At 43.5% G+C, this 21,174-nt stretch overlaps 1 long non-coding RNA gene across 1 annotated transcript in view; it reads right to left on the bottom strand.

Moving 5' to 3' along the window:
• Window positions 1–7,110: 7,110 nt before the first annotated feature.
• LOC121291483 overlaps window positions 7,111–21,174 on the bottom strand; it is a 99,405-nt gene continuing 85,341 nt past the window's right edge. The window contains exons 3-4 of the long non-coding RNA XR_005946012.1: window positions 18,748–18,890; window positions 7,111–8,946 (exon numbers count right to left, since the gene is read on the bottom strand). This is a non-coding gene — a long non-coding RNA (uncharacterized LOC121291483). The remainder of the gene's footprint in view (window positions 8,947–18,747; window positions 18,891–21,174) is intronic.

Genomic DNA, 21,174 nt, shown 5'->3' with positions numbered 1-21,174 from the left:
TTCATAGGTTCAAATATTTCCTTCTATCTTTCACACAACAACTTGTGTTTATATAGCTCCTTTAATGTAATAAAACGTCGAAAGGCGCTTCACAGAGACATTACAAAAAAAGACACTGGGGACCTTAGAGATAATCGGGTACCGAAAGCACGTTCAAAGAGGTAGATTTTAAGCCTTAAAGGTGGAAGCAAAATAGAGAGGCGGAGAGGTTTATGGTGGGAGTTTCAGAGCTTGAGGCCCACGCAGCTGAAGGCGTGGCCACCAATAGTGGAGCAATTAGAATCCGGGATGTCCGAAGAGGCCAAAATTAGAGGAAGACAGATATCTCAGAGGGTTGTGGGACTGGAAGGGATTACTCGCAGGGAGACTGGAAGAGTTAGAGTGGGGCTAGGCCAGTTAGGAATTTGAAAACAAGGATAAGAATTTTAAAATCAAAGTGTTGTTTAACCTGGAGCTATTATAGGTCAAGGAACAGAGGAGTGATTGTTAAATGGGAAATGGTGTGAGGTAGGAGAGCGGCAGCAAAATTCTGGATGACGTCAAGTTTTAAACAGGATAGAATGAGGGAGACCGACCAAGATGTCATTAGAATACTCCGGTCTGGAGTTATCAAAGGCATAGGTGAGGATTTCGGCATTAGAAGAGCTGAGGTAGAGGCAGAGAGGGCGCTGTTATGGATGTGAAAATAGGTGGCATTACTGATATGGTTGAAAGCTCATATCCTGCTCAAACCTGACATCAAGTTTGTGAACTGTCGAGCCCAGCCTCACACGGTTGCACGGGAAGTAGATAGAATTGATGGTGATGGAGCAATTTGTGACGATTGCCGAAGACAATGGTTTCTTCCCAATATTTAACTGGAAGGAATTTATACTTATCCAGTATTAGATGTTGAAAAAGTAGGCTGACAATTCAGAGACGTTGCAGGGAGAGAGAGGTGATGGTGAGGTAAAACTGGGTGTCATCAATGTAAATATGGAAACTGACTTTGTGTTTCTTTGTCATTGACACGCACCATGTAGATGAGAAATAAGAGTGGCTCAAGGATAGATCCTTGGGAGACACCAGAGGTAACTTTTTGGGAATGGGAAAAGAAGCCATTGCAAGTAATACCCTGGCTACGCTTAGATGGATAAGAACAGAATCAAATGATAACGGTACCACGCAGTTGGACAACACCAGAGAGACATAGGAGTAGAATGGTGTGGTCAACTGTGTCAAAGGCTGCAGACTGGTCGAGAAAGATGAAGAGGGATAGCTTACCTTTGTCACAGCCACATACGATGTCATTTGTGACTCTCATAAGTGTCGATTTGGTACTGTGCAGCGACAGAAAACTGGTTGGAGGGATTCAAACGTGAAGTTCCAGGAGCGATGGGCATGAATGTTGGAGGTGGCAACACATTCAAGGACTTTGGAGAAGAAACGGAGGTTGGAGATGGGCTGTAGTGGGCAGGGGTCTAAGCATGTGTTTTTGAGGACGTGTTGAAGGAGAGGGGGACAGAACTTGAAGAGAGAGGACCTTTAACAATGTCAGCTAACATGTCAACACGGAAGGGAATCTGGGTAGCAGTTTACTGGGAATGGGGTATAGAGACTAGAAGATGGATCTCATATTCAAGATGAACTCCAATAGAGCGTAAGCATACTAGAAGAGAAACTATAGATGGAGGCAATTCAAGGCTAGGGAAAGAAGGGGTCTTAGAGGAAGGGATGTGTACTAGTGGAAGGGATGGAAATAACAGAGACAGCTGATCAGATGGTCTCAATCTTGGTGATAAAGAAATCCATGAGCTACTAGCGCTTGTCATTAAAGGTGAAACTATAGGACTCAAGGGAGAGGAGTTTAAGGAGATGGCTTGCAATGGAGGAAAGCAGCCAGGGAACACCTTTGCATTCAAGGTTGATACTGGAATAGTAAGCAGTTTTCAAAATCGTGAATACAATCTGATAGATGCTTCATGTGGTCCAGCCAGACCAGGAAGTGTATTCATAAGCTACTATAGAACTGCTCATCATAATTAAAACCTATATTTGACTGTTTAAGATGATAACTTAAAAATATATACAAATGGCATATTAGCACCAGCTACCCTGACAGGGCCTTTTTTTAATATATTTATTCATCCTTGGTATGTGGGCAATGTTAGCACGGCCAGTATTTATTACCCATCCCTAATTGCCCTTGAGAAGATAGTGGTGTGCTGCCTTTTTTAATCGCTGAGGTCCATGCATTGTAGGTACACCCACAGTGCTGTTAGGAGGGTAATTCCATGATTTTGACCCAGTGACAGCGATCGAACGGCAATATGGTTCCAAGTCAGGATGGTGTGTGGCTTGGTGATTTTCTGCAGTGCATCAGTGCTACCACTGTGCTGCCGTGATGGGGTGGGTGATTTTTTACGATGGTGAATGGGCTGCCAAGCAAGTGGGCTTCTTTGTCCTGGATGGTGTGGAGCTTCATGAGTGCGATTTGAACTGCACTCATCCAGGAAAGTGGAGAGTATTCCATCATACTGCTCACTTACTTGTTATTAGGCTAAAGAAATGAATAGCAACATTGAATATTTGGGCACTCTTGATGCAAGTAATAATTTCTTGATGAATGCAATATTTCCCAATCTCTGTCTGTGACTCCCTGGCGGCGAAATTCAACTTCATTGAAGCACGGTTGAGGGCAAAAAGTCGAGTAACACTTTATCCAAACATTATACTCTCTGTTCGACTGTACAGTCCATTGAAATTAAGGGTGTGGAAAGCCTGTGAGGGTACATAACTGCAGGATAAGCTTATACCACTCATTTTAGCCTACCCATAAATTATTTTTCATCCCCATTTTGACATAATTGGAAGTAAAAATTGGATGCAAAGCATCTCGGGCAGTGGTGCAAAACGGCCGATATTGGATTAGCCTCTCGGTACACACATTAACTGGACTTAATAGAAAGCCTGTGCTCGAGATGGCTTCCTATCCAATGACTTACTGCCTCATTCTGTCTCTCTTTCCTTCCAAAAACTAACAACTCCTGTCGCATCTTTTTGGTGAAATGTAAATTTAACCCAAATATACGAATCAAAATTCACCTGGTACTATATCCAGAGATATTGGGGGCAACTTTACCCAGCCTACTAAGCGGTTGGGTGTAAAGCCAGATTTCCACCCGATCAGGCGAATATCCTGATTATTGAATTGGTTCAAAATTGCCCCGAAGTGGCTGCATCATTTTTTTTAAGCTGAGGGTAAAAATGTCTGCGCCTTCCACTGGTTACCCTGGCATTCTTGGTTGCCTCATTGCGCACCACCTATGCCGATTAGTGAATATGACAGAGGTATACTGGGTGAATGCGCTCTCAGGATGAGCTGGACTGTGAGAATTCAGACTTTGACTTTTGAATGATCTAAATATTTCAAATGCATATATCTGGAGCCTAGAATTTTTGTTTCATTTGGCATCCCATTCATTTGCTTCTGACTACGTCTCATGGTTTCAGCAAATAACTATTTGACTCTTCCTTTTTTCCCCACCTGCAGTGAGGGATGACAAGGATAAATAGAGCTTTTTTTTTCTATGGGCATTCCCTTCCATACCATTAACATGCAGTGGAAGACGTGGAACAGCACGTTGTGGGAATAAGGGAAAATGTGGCAGTATTCCTGCTTAATGTATTCATGTTCTCCAATAGAATGTATAGGCTACACATGATCTTTCTGGGAAGGGGGATGTTCTGCATAGAATGAGTGCCCTTTGCCAATGAAGCAAGGAAGGCTGCTACATCACCTACGTGCAACGGGACCACCAGCCACGCTCATGTGTCTTCACTAATCCCTACATAGCTATGAAAGGGGCGTTTGCCTTCAACGTATATGGTACAGGGTCATGAAGAGAGAAAGGTAATTACCCAGTCCTCAGGAAACACGGAGATGGTGACGAGAGAACGCATTGCAGCTTTACCCTGAGTGTGCTTAAGGTGGGTGGCTTCCGTCTTGACAGTTTTGTTGGCTCAGCTAGCCAGCACTAAATATATATGATATGGCTGTGCATTCAAATGCACCGGGACGATGAAGTTAACAAGCACGAAAGCAGATACTACGTAAACGTTGTAACTGTAATTGGATAACTTGATTTGTACTATTATGTTTATGTGCGATAAACTGGAAATGTTTAAAGAGCTCGAGAAACTGCGAGGCATCCGTCTGGACCTAGGTAAGATTATTGATCAGAAATCTAAACCGTCCAATTTTTACTTTAAATATTCATAGAAATTTTCGTGGCTTTATTGCCGTATTCTTGTTACATGTTATAATCTGGCTAGACATAAAATAAACCACACAGGGGTCGGGTAAGAATGCCGCTGATTATTATGAAAACATCGGGGCAGGAATCTCCCAAGGGAGGGGCAAGGTTAACCTAACCGGCCTTCAGATAACTGACAGGATTGAGCGCAGCCCTGGTTTTGCACACCCCACGAGCTTGCTGAATCAAATGGAGGGTTATATCGGGCGAGATGTCAGCCCAGCGTTCCACCCAATCCGCTGAGTTCCCTTCCGGACAAGTAAGGTTAAGAAAACAGTTTCCAATCAGCATCACAATATGATTTCATTATAATCACGTGAACACGTTTTTGGTTCAACGTTCTTAGGCACCGAATGCTAGATGATTAGATAACAGCATGAACTGCGGAAAAACACGGAAAAACCAATTTGTAGCTATAAGCCATTTCTTATTGGTCATAAACCGCATTGCAGGGCTTGGGTACATAATCAGCACTCAAAGTTCAGTGCTTTTGGGAATGCACTGTGGGAATATGCGGTCTTAGAGATAACTCAAACTACACGTTCAGATGGAGACAAAAAGATCCAATAGTACTGTTCAAAGAAGAGCATTTCCATAGTCTATCACTGAACTAATACCATTAGAAAAGGCTTTTTTTTTAGTTCATCGGATGTGGGCATCGTTGGCTAGGCCAGCATTTATTGCCCACATTGCTGTGAGGTCTGGAGACCAAGTAACGTTGGCAGGTTTCCTTCCCTAAAGGGCATTAGTGAACCAGATTGGTTTTTACAATCAATAACGGTTTCACTGCGTCCTCATCAGATTTTCTAATTTCAGAATTTTATTTCTTAAATTCAAATTTTACTAAGCATTACCTTAAGTCGCTGGGTTACTAGTCTAGTGACGATACCACTATGCCACCACCACCACCCCCTTTATTTAGTTCAGTACTATTTGGGAAACGTTGTTATGTAACTTCGATTCGTTGTATGTCTACAGAACAACATGAGCGAGATTCACTTTGTTCCAAAATCAGTTCAATGGTTGTGATTGACCCTGGGACATCGTGGAAACCTGTAAGGGCACTACGAAAAAAAGTGCCTTCTTTAGTCAAATTCCTGAGGTAGCAAACTTACTCCTTCTGAAAAGGTTTGAAATGCATTTGAATTAAATCCCCTTTTACGGTATTTTAGCAATGGTTTAAATCCGTCCATTTCGAAATGTAATCGTTTCTTAAATGGAACCTAAATTCGCATGGGGCGTAATCATCAATCGAAATCACATGTAGCAAGGTCAAGCATTGACAAAAAGCACAAGAATCGCAACTAACCCTGTAATTGCTGTCCTGTCTGATGTGGCTCAAACACTGTTTAATACTTGGTTGCGAAAGAAAAGGAATTTTTATTGAAGAAATGAGCCGACCTATCTGGCACGAGTTGATCACCGATCATTTCAAGAAATAACCTTTTCTGAAATATCTGGTTTTACTCATTTTCCCAGATATACCGCATTGTGACCTTAAAATTGCCTTGAAGGTGATCAAATTAAAGGTTCTTCAATGCTACTCAGTCAGTGAGCCTCTGTGCCACAGTTGTTAAAATGAGAGGGGAAAAAAAGTGAATGAAGTATTCAAACGCTAAACTACACAATTTGAATAGCAGAGTTATATAGCATCACAAACCCATGCTCTCAATATCAAAGTAACTTCTACAGATCTCTTTTAGAAACCATATGCTTTTCACAAGCACCTACATTAACCTTTAACAAAATATGCCAAGGATTTAACATGTACGGTGATCATTTTCATTCAACGCCTCTGATTGTGATGAGAGAGAATTCATTTTAACATCACCATCCTATATTGTTGTCAGAGGACAAGCTGCGCAAAAAAGAATCAGGTAAAATAATTCATGGTAACTGCATTTTAGTCTTATCTCTGGCTTCAGCAGAGATTTTAAAAAATCATAATCTTTATCCTGAAAAAAATACCAATTTATACTGTTGCATCACATTGAAAATCAACGTGTTTCAGAAACTAATTTTCCGAATTTTGAATCAAATTAAACGTTGTGCAGAATCATTGAAGGCGCAATTTTAACCCAACGAAATCAATGAGGTGTAACACTGGGTGGGATGTAAATCAGCGTTATACCCGACCCGGTCACTCTTTCGCCAGGCAAATTCGGTTAGAATTTCCATAAGGCGTTAGATGGCGGATTGGGGCAGGAATACTGCACGAACTTTTTGAATGACATCAGCGGCTTGAAATTATTTTGCTGTTTTATTCTTTGGCTTATTCTTATTATAAAGTTTGGGGTGTGGGCGGGGAGTCAAAGAAATTGAAACTGAGTCAACAAGTATAATTTTGATTTCATGTGGGGCGTTCTTTTGTCGTTTGATTTGATGTGATGGGGTCATGATACGAAAACGCGTTCCCCGCTGAATCAGCTTCGCAATGATAATTCTCTCGCCCCAAAAGAGCCATAGATCATGAAAACATTGGCGCAGATGATCCAACATTGTACCTGTTTCCATTTCATACTGACCTTGAAACAAAAGCATAATACTCAATTGAGATGATTACCTATTAAATCGTTTACCTGTCTGCCTTTAGAGCTTAATGACCTTCGTGCAACTTGCAGTAAGTAACAAAGACTAATACGTGAGCACGTTTATTTGTGTCGCAGAATCCACTATGTTAGTATCCGCACGAAGTGATTATTTGCGTAAGTCCAGCGTATAACGAGGGGACGGGGTCCTGATCTAGTTCATAAACGTGCAAAGTAAGATTGGGTCAAGGGTCACAGATTGCCCAAAAGGGGTCAAGAAGTCATCAGCAGTTTAAAAAGTTTTATTGAGAACGACGGTAAAAATACAGCACATAATCAGAGTAGAATTCCCATCCGGATGAGAAGGTTTACCATCCCCGGATCGGGTGGATAGAACGGCCTGGCCTCTGCTGACTACGGTGACGATCACATCCACGCCGTTAGCCTGATCAGGCTTCTTAGCAGAAAGAATTGACACCAGCAGAACCCCTTCCCTTCGTCCACCCGCCCTCCACTCTTAACTTCGAAAGTAAAAAATACTGCAGATGCTGGAAAGCTGAAATAAAAGCTGAAAATGCTAGAAATACTCAGCAGCATCAGGCCTGTGGTTCTTGCGGGTGAAAGGCCACAGACCTAAAAACATAATTTTGCTTTTTCCTCCATGGATGCTGCCTGACCTGCTAAATATTTCGGGCACTTTCGACTTTCTGGACTGCCTGTATAATACCTCCTTTTATGCGCCGATATTTCACATCAATCGCTCCATTGTTCAAGGCAGATCATCCCAACCTGGCTCAGGTCCCATTAAATCACCTCTGTTTATCTCTCGAGAGGACATCTTGTCACTTTCATCCGTGTTGGTTGTTTAGACAGAGAACTCATAACTTGTCTCAGCCTCTTATCCGCCTGACTTGAAAAATTGTTTTATGGATGTCCAGGACCAGATAACTGCCCTTATTGCGAAAAATCTTATTCGTTATCGCTAACATTGCCCTGTGTCCGCTTAAGCAGACTGCTGAGGAGCGGGGTGGGTGTGGGGTGTATTTTAACGACAGAGAGATCGTGGTTTTATAATGATGAAAATGACTTTATAAGGCGATTGGAGTAACATTTCGTACAAATGCGAGATCCGCCAGAAGTTGTATCCTGCCGGCCTCAGCTTCCATATAAGATTCATTACGCCTATCGCACAATGTAAAGCTACATTTTGAAAGTGGGCAGCCGAACTGGGGCTCTTCCAGTTCTGTATCATCCTCCACAAACGCTGACCTGAGATCTAAAACGATAGCGCTTCAGTAACAGTAATCTCTCTTAGGCAGTAGCATGAAATGGGCAGTGTCCTGGTAAATTAAACTTGGCGGCCGATGAAATGGCAAAATCGGGTGTGATGCTGGCTTGAAATCACGCTAGTTTGTTAAAGTCATCTTGACATCATCCATTTCACGCTACTGCCCGGTTAATGTTGGTTTCCCTTGGATTCTTATGTCACTTTATTTTCTGGTCGTGATGACTTAGATTAATTCAACTTTTGCATTAAGTAATTGATCATAGCATTTCTAGGGTTCGAGCAAAAAGGTTATTTGAGTTCGCTAAAACGCTAATTTATAAACGTTCTGATATCACCTTAAAAGAAAGAGGCTTTTCCATTTACTGTGGGTGACTTATCGCACTGCCTTTTCCGAGATATTGTATGTATCTGTGAGAGAGGTACGATTGCCGAATAAATGCTGAATTCATTCCATAGGAAGTGGGGCGGTAGCCACGGCTCCAGAACTCTGAAGAAGTGACTCAAATGATGCTTTCTGATATTTACACCATGAAAAGAGTGAATCGCATAATCAGTGGATGACAAAGTTGGATATAGTCGGGGTTAAATATAAAAACCAGCAGGGTCGTAACACTTCTTTCCTAATTTTCTCATGCGTCTAGATATTACACCAAATCTAATTTCAAATGTGTTTGCATCCTAAACAGAAATGTGACAAGGCAGAAAGATTATTTTTCAGGCAACTTCTTTGCTCAGCGCCGCTCTTTCGATGAATAAAACGGGAGACGTGTACGCTTCCCACCGGTTAATTCGCCTCTTGAAAACAATTAGAATGCAGCAAAGCATGGCCTAGAAACTGAAGAAAGAGTAAAGTGAATATGAGCGTAAATTAGCGACTGAGGTGTGAAAAATATATATAAAAGTCTTTCACGGTAAATATGAAAGGAAGACATTGGCGAGAGCAAACGTTGGCTCATTAAAGGCAGAGACAGGAAAAATTATAATGGGGTGAAAGGAAATGTCAGACACTTTGTATCTTACTTCATGAAGAACAGACGAAAACGCTACAGAAATATTGAGGAACCAAGGGTCTAACGAGAATAAAGAACTTAAATCAATTCATATTAGTAAAGAAATAGCACCGGACAAATTAACCTGACTGCAAGTCGACATATCACATTAAAGGAAGGTAAAAAGATAATGGATGCATTGAATCTTCCAGAATTCCCTCGATTCCAGGACAGCCCGCATGAATTGAGAGGGAGCAAAGTTAACCCGTTATTTAAGAAAGGAGGGAGAAAGAAAATGGGGGCAGTAGGTCAGTGTGCCTGACATCAGTATTAAGAAACATGCTAACATCCATTATAAGAGCCGTGTAACAGGGCACTTCGAAAATAATATTATGATGAGCCACAACCAACATGACAAATGATAGACCGTTTGAGATTATAACTATGAGGGTGTATAAACGGGATCCAGTGAATGCAGTGTACTTGGATTTTCAAGAAGTGTTCAGCAAGGTACCATACAAGGGATTACAGCACAAGGTTATGTCTCGTTGGATTAGGAGTAACATATTTGCATGGCGGAAGATTGGGTTACAGACAGAAATCGAAGAGTAGGAATAAACGGGTCCTTTTCGAATTGGCAGACTGTAACTAATGTGGCACTGCAAGGGTCAGTGTTTGACCCTCAGCAATTTACAACCTACACCAGTGAATTAGATGAGGGCACTGAGAGTAATGTAGCCTAGTTTGCTGATTTACAAGGTTAGGTGAGAAAGTAAACTGTGAGGTTGATGCAAAAACAAATGGGAGATGGAATATATTATAGGTTTGAAAATATCCACTTTGGTCAGAAAAATGGAAAAGCAGATTCTTTTTAAATGGTAAGGGACTGGGAAATGTTTGTCCGCAGGGGATTATAGATTGGTTGAATGAGTGGGCAAGACATGGCAGATGGTGTATAAATATGGAGAAGTTTGAAGTTATCTGCTTTGGTTAGAAACATAGAAACGCAGATTACTTTTTAAATGGTAAGGGACTGGGAAATGTTCAGAGGGGCTTAGGTGCCCTTGTACACAAATCAAACTTGGCATTCAGGTACAACAAGCAATTAGGAAGGCAAATGGTATGTTAGCAATAATAACAAAGGGGTTGGTGTGCGCGAGAAAAGAAGTCATAAAACAATTTTATTAGGCTCTGGTGAGACTACACCGAGAGTACTGTGCACAGTGTTGCTCTTCCTAACTCATGGAGGAAGTGCTTGCCTTAGATGCAGTGTGACTGATGTTCAGTAGACTAGTTCCTGGGATGAGAGGATTATTCCATGAGGAGAAACTAGGCCTATATTCCCTATAATTCGTAAGAGGCTTGACGGGATACTTATTGGAAGGGTGTTTTCCTTGGCTGAGAAGTCTAGAACTAGGGGGTCACAGGATCAGGAAAAGGGGTCAGCCATCTTGAACTCAATGGAACTGAATATCAAATTGGAGGATAATGATGTATTACCACCTAGTTTGCACCAAAAACTAACTTCTACTCCACCGAATCTGCAGGCTGCCTTATATTCCATTCAGTCAAGGTGAATATCTGGTGAAGCATATAAAAATCTGCCTAAGCAAATTTCTACTCCATTCTATGCCACCATTTATTTTGCATTTCTTAATATTTCTGTAACCGCAATAATTTTCCTGTGTCACTGCAGGAACAAGAATAGTATTCCCCATGTGATTAGATTTCTGCTTCTACTCTAGTTAGTAGAAAGCTTTCAGGCGTGTCTTTCTTCCAGATCAGGTCACTTCACATTGGTTTTCGCTGCAGCCCAGAACTGCGCTTGCATTTCGGATGAATCAAACTGTTCTTGAATGCAGCAGTAGAGGGCTGGAAGGCGAGGCAAATAATAAGTGGCCTCCATTTGTTAATATCATGTCAAGTGAATTGATTTGGCTGAAGACTGGCATCTGTGATGCTGGGGACCTCAGGAGGAGGCCCAGATGGATCATCCACTCGGCACTTCTGGCTGAAGATGGTTGCAGATGGTTCAGCCTTGTCTTTTGCACTGATGTCCTGGGATCCTCCATCATTGAGGATGTTGGCTGTTTCATTGTCCATCACTATTCATAACACAATGTGGCAGGACTGCAGAGGTTAGACCTGATCTGTTGTTTGTTGGATCGCTTTTCCCTGACTAGTGCATAATGCTGCCATTGTTTGGCATGCAAGTAGTCCTGTGTTTTAGCTTCACTAGGCTGATAAGTAATTTTTAGGTATTCTGATGCTGCTCCACGCATGCCTTCCTGAAGTCTGCAATGAACCAGGGTTGATCCTCCGGCTTGATGGTAATAGTAGAGTGAGAGATATGCCAGGCCATGAGGTTACAAATTGCGGTTGTATACGATTCAGCTGCTAATGGCCTACGGCTCCTCATGAATGCTCAGTCTTGAGTTGCTAGATCTGCTCGAAATCTATCCCATATAGCACAATGATAGTGCTGCACAACATGATGGAAGGTACCGTCAATGTGAAGGACTGTGCAGTGGTCATTCCTGCCAATACTGCCATGGACAGATGCAACAGGTATATTGGTGAGGATGAGGCCAAGAAGTTCTTTTTTTCCTCCTCTTGTTGGTGCCCTTGCGACCCACTCTCGCAGCTAACTCAAAGAACAAAGAAAAGTACAGCACAGGAACAGGCCATTCGGCCCTCCAAGCCTGTGCCGATCATATTGCCCGTCAACTAAAACATTTTGCACTTCCTGGGTCCGTATCCCTCTATTCCCATCCTATTTATGTATTTTCAAATGTCCTTTCAGACAGGGCCAGCTCGATCAGTAGTCGTGCTGCCAAGCCACTGTGGGTAATGGATATTAAAGTCCCCCACCCAAAGTACATTGTGCCCTTACCACTGATGCCTTAAAACAGGATGTACCAAGGGATAGTGATGGTGATGTCTGGGAAATTGAATGTAAGGTGTGATTCTGTGAGTATGACTATGTCAGTTGCTTGTCTATTATATGAGACAGCTCTCCCACTTTTGACAAAAACCCTCAAATGTTAGTGAGGAGGACGTTGCAGGATCGACAGGGCTGGGATTTCTGTTGTCATTTCTGGTCAGAGGCTAGGAATCCTGCAGCGTGTAACTCATGTCCTGACTCCTCTGCTTGCCAACCTTCTACAAGGCACAAGTCAGGAGTGTAATGGAATAAGTTCCCTTTGCCTGGATAAGTGCAGCTCCTTCCTCATGCAAGAGGCTCGACACCATTCAGGACAAAGCAGCTGCTTTATACAAACCCCATCCACAAACATTCACTCCCGCCACCACCACCGCACAATAGCAGCAGTGTGTACCATCTGCAAGATGCACTGCAGAAACCTGCCTCAGACAACATCTTCAAACCCCACGTCTGCTACCATCTCGAGGAACAAAGGCATGGGAACACGACTACCTGGAAGTTCCCTGCTAAGCCACACACCATACTGACTTGGCAATATAATCGCCATTCCTTCACTGTCACTGGGTTGAAATCCTGGCACTCCCTGCCTAACAGCACTGTAGATGTACCTACACCCCAGGGACCACAGCAGTTCAAGGAGGTAGCTCACCACCACCATCACCTTCTCAAACACAATTGGGGATGGACAATAAATGTTGGCCTAGCCAGAGATGCCCACATCCCCTGAATGGATAAAAAAATCCAGTGCCTAGATTGATGAATGTAATGAGGAATTCCTGGCATTTGAGATTTTTCTTGGATTTGGCTGGCAACAAAGACCATGTCAGTGGATCCTTCGGAAGTTCTAGAGCCACACTGACTGTGGGAGGGTTTCCTCAGTGATGGGAGTAGACAATTCAGGAGACAGCTTGTCAGGACTTTCCCTGCCATAGACAAGATGAAATACCTCGATAGTTTCCACGACATGGATTCATCTCCCTTCTTGAAAGTAGTTACAATTACCACACTCCCAAGTTGAGGTGAGTTTGTTTTTTCTCCAAGTCCATTGAAAGAAAGACTGTGCAGAGTTTTGATATAAGAAAGAGCCCACGAGCTTTGAAGACCTCAGCTGGAATACCATCGGGGCTGCACCCATTGTTGTTTTTCATCCATTTGGCTGCTTATTGCAGCTCTCCCTTCAATGGTGGTTCATCCAGGAGCGCTAACAGAGTATTAGAGGTAGCCTGGAGAGTATCAGCTGCCACTGTAGATTCACGATTGAGGAGTTGTTGAAAATGTTATTTCCAGTTTTGAAAGATACCATTGTCATCCTTAAGAGAAACAGTATCATGTGAGCGAAGGAGATTTTGTCATCTAGAGTTGGAAATAGAGTTGTGTTTTTTCCATCCAGCATGGGATCCTGGATGCACTGTCAGAACTATTCAATTGTATAAATGAAAAACTCATGACACATCAACTTCAGCTCAGCCATAACCAATATGCCACCATTATCAGTGCTTATGCCCTGGTCCTTGATTCCAATTCTGACCTTGATAACGTCCTCACTGCCATTCCAAAAGAGATCATCCTTCTGTGGGACTTTAATGTCAGGGCTGGGCATGATTCCGATGTCTGGAGTAGAACCATAGGAAACAGTGGGAAACGCCTGCTGACAAAGTGTGCTAATCATGGCCTCATTGTATCAAACAACCTCTTCCACCAGAATGAAAAATACAAAATCACAAAGAGGCATCCTAGATCAAAGCATTGCACCTCCTGGATTATATTGTTGTTCAGGTCTATAATCTAACAGATGTCTGTATCACTTGAATCATGCGAGTCACTGATGCCTGATGGACGGATAGTAGACTTGTTTGATCGATAACGAACATGGTTATTATTCTGAACATTTTAGTAGGATCTCATTAGGTACCAGTATCTTGCTTAAAAAGACAAAGTTTTAGATCTCAGGTACGTAGGAGTAAATCCACAAGATTCCGTGGTTTTAAACAAGCCAACACAAACTTTATTATACAAAGTCAGAACAGTAAGACAATTTGGAATATTTTGTCTCATAAGCTAGCATTCAGAATTAACATGAGGTACATCTGAATTAACAGGCAAACTGTGGTTGAACACACTACACTGCACAATAAATGGCAAATGTGGCCAAGACAGATCCCACGGATTTCTCAGCAATCCACCCAGATGCCAATGTCACTGAGTTACACAATCTCAGTAAACCTTTGTCTCTCTTATGGGGGATTTCGAGCCTTCATTTTCGAAGACATAGCATCTGAATTCCCTCCAAAAGTCCCTTCGACTTGGGCTGCCTCAATGACTGCTCACCTCCTGATGGTTTAATTTCCTCTCCTGAGACTGTGTTCCACTGCCTTCTCGAGGTTGCACTCCATCCAGCTCTTCCGATACTCTGAGTAGAACACCACTGTTCCAATGGGTTGGTTAACTTTGCACCAAGAGCTAGCAGCACGGATTCAATGACCTTTTGCTGCTTTTTCGGCTTTCCAAGGCTTCTGAGCTCTACCTGTGTGGAAGCAGCAGACAACAACTCTTTCACTGCATGGAGCCTCTTCCTTTTTTCCCCTACCAAAGTAACCCCTGAGAAGAAACATGGGCAGCCTTCATTGCATAGCAGAACAACTCATGGTCGCAAATCAAGGCGGCAGCATTCCAAAAGTTCAAGGCTTTAAAGCTCAATAGGCCCAGAAGCATATCTGCAATATAAAGGAAACGTCATGGGAAGCAAGGAGGTCTTGTGGTGCAGTGGTATTGTCCATACTTCTGGGCCAGTAGCTTTATGTTCAATCTCACTTCAGGTCTTAATGGTAAGTTGTGTTCATAACGTGGCCAAACAGGCTGAAGTCAACGGAATTGAGTATCAACTGTTCCGTGCATCAGCTGACGGTCTTGATAACGCCCATTTCGAACCCATGGGTAATTTTAATATCAAATACCACTGATGTCCTTAGCAACATTGCACATCTAATTGGGCAGGCGCACTTGGTGCCAGAGTTTTGAAAGGCAGTTAAGAAACAACATTGTTTGATGTCAATCCTGTATTTTCATGCATCAGCCCATTTGTCAGTTTTGCATTTCCATCTTTAGCATTGCTGAGTGCAAGGGGTGCCCGTGATGTTAATGGTTTCGGACGAGGTTCAAATTTTCAAGATCTGCCTTTTCCTTCTACTATCAGTCTCATAAACAAGGGCAGTTCTTCAGCTATCCTCAGCCTAGTATCCCTAGCCCCAGGTGTCTGAGTGTTGCAGGACCACCCTCAAAAGAGATAGGAATCCTGACAGGCAAAAAGAAATGGGGACCTACCCTCAGCTGCCAAGAATAAGGAGGTATTTTGGGCGGTAACAGAAAAAGGGACAGACTTGCAAGGCCCCTTCATTGGCCGTGCTCAATTTTCAGCAGCAATAAGCTTATTAGACAGAGGAGTGGGCCACACCTTGCTGATCATTTTGCTCTGCCTTCCGAGCTTAGTTTTACCCATGCTACCGACATGCTGGAATCATTGTCTGCTTGTAGCACTTGCCATCTTATTTCACTCAAGTTGGGGGTGCCCCATGAGTAAGTGTAAAACTCAATAGGAGACATTTAATTTAGATACTTGTTAAGTGGAAAAGAAGAATTTCAACCCCTTACTGTTTCTGTTTTCAGCCACAGATAGTTCATGCTCCGAGTTAGGTAAGAGTACCTTGTACCTTGTTCAACCTGCTTTGCATTGTTGCAGACATTCTCCATGACAAGCTGTTGTAAACAATGGATGATTCGGGTCAATTTTACAATGCTGCAATGTGAAGGCGGAATCTGTGCGGAGGTGATTTCGCCAGCAATGAATTGATAAAAGTAGTTTTACGACTTCTTGAATGTCCAACTGATTAAAACACATCTGGAATGGAAATTCATCGGGTTTCAACGCTTACTGGGCAGTATCACATGGGCCAGCTGTTACACACCCCGCCAAACATTCAGGTGCATTGCCTTCAAGGGGCATCTAACAGGCGGCCTTATGCCTTATCGAGTGCTCCACCTCAGAGGAATTTCCTACCAGTCCTTAAAAGCAGGAGATTTTATACAATCATTTAACTCGTGTATTTATAAAATGGGTCATCGCAAGGAGCAGGGTTAATAAACCACTTAGGAACAAAAACTGAAAATGCTGGAAAAACTCAGCAGGCCTAACAGCGTCTGTGGATAAAAAAAAGTTAACCTTGAGTCCTTACGAACTCGAAACGTTAACTGTGTTTTTCCTCTCCACAGACGCTGTATACCTGCTGAGTTTTTCCAGCATTTTCTGTTTCTTTCAAATTTCCAGCATCCAGAGTATTTGCTTTTAGCTTAAACCACTTAGGAAGCTTGATCAAGCAGCAGAAGTATCTTGATGTGTCTGCTCCAGGTCATTTACATAACATCTGAAATATTGAGAAAGTCTGTGGCTACAAATGCTTCTTCCACAGCACTTTACTTCAATTTAACTACTATCTTTGATTGTCATAAAAAAAACCCATCTGGTTCACTAATGTCCCTTAGGGAAGGAAATCTGCCGTCCTTACCTGGCCTACATGTGACTCCAGACCCACTACTTGAACTTTCCATTGTCTAATGGCTAACGGAGGATCCGTGTAAGGTCGGACGGTGGTGAAAAAGGCCAACGTCCATTTAGCAACTTATTACACGACACGGACAATTTTACCCGACATTGACTTCAATGGTAAGGAATGTTGGACCTGTTGTATAATGAGCAGCTATTTCAATAATTTCAGTTTAACACCATTGCTCTAAGTTAAAATTACGCCCATCCTACTAATGAAAGAGGAGGAATTACGAAGTCAACTGCCTGTAGCAAAGTCACCAATGTCTTTTTGCTTTCGTGGGATGTGGGTGTCGCTGGCAAGGCCAGCATTTGTTACCCATCCTTAATTGCCCTTGAATTCAGTGGCTTGATAGGCAATTTCAGAGGGCAAACACATTGCTGTGGGTCTGGAGTCACATGTAGGCCAGAGCAGGTAAGGACAGCAGATCTCCTTCCCTGAGGGACATTAGTGAACCAGGTGGGGTTTTTTTAATGATAGAAAAATGATAGTTTGTTGGTCGCCATTACTGAGACGAGCTTTCAATTCCAGATTTATTAACTGAATTCAAATTCCGACAGCTGACGTGCTGGGATTTAGTCCATGGGGAGGAATTTAACTGCACAATCGCAGAGCCATAAAATGTGGCGAGCCATTCAAAAGTCCATTGACTTCGGGCGGATCGTAAAATCCCGCCGGCGTAAAATTTAAGCCCCATTTCGCCAGGGCATTAGCCGGGGCCCCGGAATTACTTATCCGTTACTAGTTCATGCTAAAATGAGAAGCATGAAAGAATCTTCCCAGAGTCGTTCATGCTGATAGATTTTATCTGATAACACTCAAATTGATTGCATACGCTAAAAGGTTTTATTAAAAGACAAAGTTCTTTTGTTGATGTCGCAATGCACAATAACTTCGGGACTCTCGCCTTATTCCGCATTTCAAAGTTACTAATGATGTCAATATTTATAGAAAAGAAGCTCAAGGAAAAAGAAGCAGGTACGAGGAGACAAAGCATTATTTGTACAAGAGCAAAATACTGCAAATGCTGACAACCTAAAATAAAAAGAGAAAATGGTGGAGTATTCAGCAACATCTGAAGGGGGAGATACAGAGTTCACGTTTCAAGGCGATGACCTTTCATCAGGATTCTGATCAATGGTCACAGGCCTGAAATATGACCTCGGTTTCTCCCTCTATACACCCTGTCAGACTAATTCAGTATTTGCAGCGCTGTTTTTATCGTGTTATTTATGTTGTCTCGGTGTATTCTCCTCTTCATGATAGAACTAGTGTACACAATGCCAGGTGGACATTGTCTTTAATGTTGCTTATTTTAAAAGCTTTAATGCTTTCGTTTTTAAAATGCTGCAATGTGAAGGCGGAATCTGTACGGAGGCAAGTTCGCCAACAATGAATTTCTAAAAAAAGAGTTTTACGACTTCTTGAATGTCCAACTGAGTAAAATATCTGGAAGAGAAATTCATCAGGTTGTAATGCTTACCGGGCAGTATCACATGGGCCAGCTGTTACACACCCCGCCAAACATTCAGAAGCATTGGGTAGCGTCTCTGGCTCGGGGTCAGAAGCTCTGGGTTCAAATCCCACTCTAGGGAGCGACTTGATGGCCAATGAAGGTGAAGTATGAACATGGTCAGCCATGTGGTGGAAAGAAATTGGACCCTCTACCAACACTATTCATAGCTCCAGGCTACAACATGTATATTGCCACAGTAACTCAGGCTTTTTTGGTGGGGAGGGTAAGGCAGCAGTTGGCCAGTAGGGATCAGATTGGTGCTAACAGCAGGGGTTCGATCCCCATTCATCCGCGGGTGAATTTGGGTCCTGCCTCCTTGCCCTGCCTGTGGCGTTGTGGTTCGTACCTGCCTTTGGGCACAGAACTGAATAAGATTGCTTCCTTAATGGTGACAGTAATTTCATTCAAAGCTACAGCCTCAAATGCTAGGCTATGGTCAGCGTACAAAATACTTAGCATGTCTGTGTAAAATGACTTATGTTCTTTTTAAGGTTGCATCTTTAAGAGGCATTTGTGACATTGGCAATCTCTGCTGTTATACGTGCTTCCACTACTATTCCTTAGACGTGGCTTAGCTGATAACACTAACCTCAAAGTTTGTGGATTCAAGACCATTTCCAGAGGCTCAATTACAAAAATCTCGGCTGACACTCCAGGACTTGGGGAATTGCTGCCATTCAGATGAGACGTTACTCAGGTTTCATTGAGATGCATGCGAAAGACTCTGCCATACTAGGTAGAAAAAAAGCAGGGGAGACATTAAGTAAAACATGACACCATCAGTCTAGATTCTGTGCGCAAGTCCTTGATGTCCTAGCCATAATGCAGAGAGTATCAGGCAGTTACCTGATGACATCTGTAACTCAGCTGGTTGCACTCTTCCCGCTAAGTCAAAAGACTCTGGCTTCAAGTCCTACTGCAGGATTTGAGCACAAAAATCCAGTCTGACAATCCAGTGCAGCACTGTCAAAGGTGCTGCCTTTCATGTGAGACGGTAAGCTAAGGCTCTGTCTGCCCTTGCAGGTGGATACAGAAGACCCCATGCATTGAAGAGGGTGCAGAGGAGATTCAGCAGGATGTTGCCTTGGCTGGAGTGTTTCAGCTTTGAAGAGATTTGGTAGGCTAGTGTTGGTTTCTTTGGAGCAGGAAAGGCTGAGGAGGGAATCTGATAGAGGTATACAAAATTATGAGGGGCATAGATAGGAAGAACTTTTTCCCCTTAGCAGAGGTGTCAATAACCAGGGGGCATAGATTTAAGGTAAGTGGCAGGAGATTTAGAGGGGATTTGAGGGGCAAACAAATTTCACCCAGAGAGTGGTTGGAATCTGGGATACACTGCCTGAGGGAGGGTGGGGGAGGGGGGGGGGGGTGATGAGCACTTGAAATGTCATTAGCAAACAGGGCTATGGGCAAGTGCTGGAAAATGGAATTAGAATAGACAGGTGCTTGATGGCTGGCATGGACACGATGGGCCGAAATGTCTGTTTCAATGCTGTATAACTCTATGGGTAGAATTTTCCATCAGCATGCAGGGGCAAGACCCGCATGCTGACACAAAATGATGCGCAGTCCTGATGTCACCGCGCGCCATCACGATATTTCAGTGGGTGGGCATGTGACAATGTCCGTTGTATGCCTGACACTAATTACTGAGCCACTTAAGGTCATTGAGACTCCAATTGTCGTGGCTTTTAAGGCACCCATGTGATATTCAGCTCATTGCACAGATGGCTATCAGAAACTTTCATGAAGCTGATTCACGGGCAGGAGAAGAGGGCTCAATAGTTTTGCGAACCCAGACATTTAAAAGTTGGTGCTCAGAAGTTATTGAAACTTGCCTCTGGTGAGGTGGAGAATTGTCAAACGCATAGCAGCTGCTTGGACTCTACTCAAACTTCAGGTCAGCACTTTTCAGTGAGGATTTGTTTTGGGGCCTATTGATTTCAGGCAGCTTCCCTGAGCCTGGGAATGGGAGGTGAACTCTCCACTGGAGGCACCTCACCTGGAGGAAGGGAGGGCTAGAAGGGGGAAGAAGCCCAGGGGTCCACATTCAGCCTCCAGGGTGCCACCTTTGGAAGGGTGTGCACAAGGGGTGCAGGGCCAAGAGGTAGTCCAAGGCACAAGGGGCCACAGAAGATGCCACTACCTTGCTGTCAGGGTATACAGAGCTCAAAGCACCTACCTCAATATGTAGGAGGTGTAATGCCGAAGGAGGCTCCTCTGTCAAGGGAGACAGTCAACAGACTGATCTCAGCTAACTGAGAGTGGATACCCCATGCCCGTGTCTTAAAAGGTCACAGCTGCCCCCAATTTCTATGCCTCTGGCTCCTTCCAGGGCTCAGTGGGTGATCTTTGCAGTGTCTCCCAATCGGCTGTCCACACTTGTGTCAAGCAGGTCACAAATGCTCTGTTCAGGTGTGCATTGACCTTCATCCACTACTGCTGGGATGAAGCCAGCCAGAGGCTTCGTGGTGATTGCTGCAGTGCAATAGACTGCACACATGTGGCCATCAATGTGCCAGCAGATCAGCCCAGTGCCTTGCTCAACAGGAAGGGATTCCACTCCATGAATGTTCAGATAGTGTGTGATCACAGGATGCAGATCCTGCAAATCTGCACAAGGCACCCAAGCATCTCCCACGACGTCTACATCCTCAGACACTCCCAGGTGCCGGGGCTCTTCAGTGCTACAGCCTGGCTGGATGGATGGCTGCTGGATGACAAGGGCAATCCCCTCAGAAGTTGGCTCATGATGCCTCTCCACCATCCAAGAACAGAAGCTGAGTAGTAGTATAATAGAAGTCATGCTTCCACAAGGGCTGTGGAGGAGAGAGAACGATTGGTCTTCCCAAAATGCACTTCAGATGCCTGGAACATTCCAGATCACACTCCAGGACCCCCCAGATCAGGTGTCGCTGATGGTCGCATGCTGCGCTCTGCACAAGTATCTAGCGCTGCAAAGGGTGGGGTGGAGGTGGGGGGAATGCTGTGGATGAAGAAGATGTAGACAGAGTGG

This window comes from Carcharodon carcharias, chromosome 19, assembly GCF_017639515.1.
Source record: "Carcharodon carcharias isolate sCarCar2 chromosome 19, sCarCar2.pri, whole genome shotgun sequence".
Lineage (NCBI taxonomy): Eukaryota > Metazoa > Chordata > Chondrichthyes > Lamniformes > Lamnidae > Carcharodon > Carcharodon carcharias.
The sequence above is the reverse complement of the archived record's forward strand: the minus strand, read 5'-3'. Positions and strand labels throughout refer to the sequence as shown.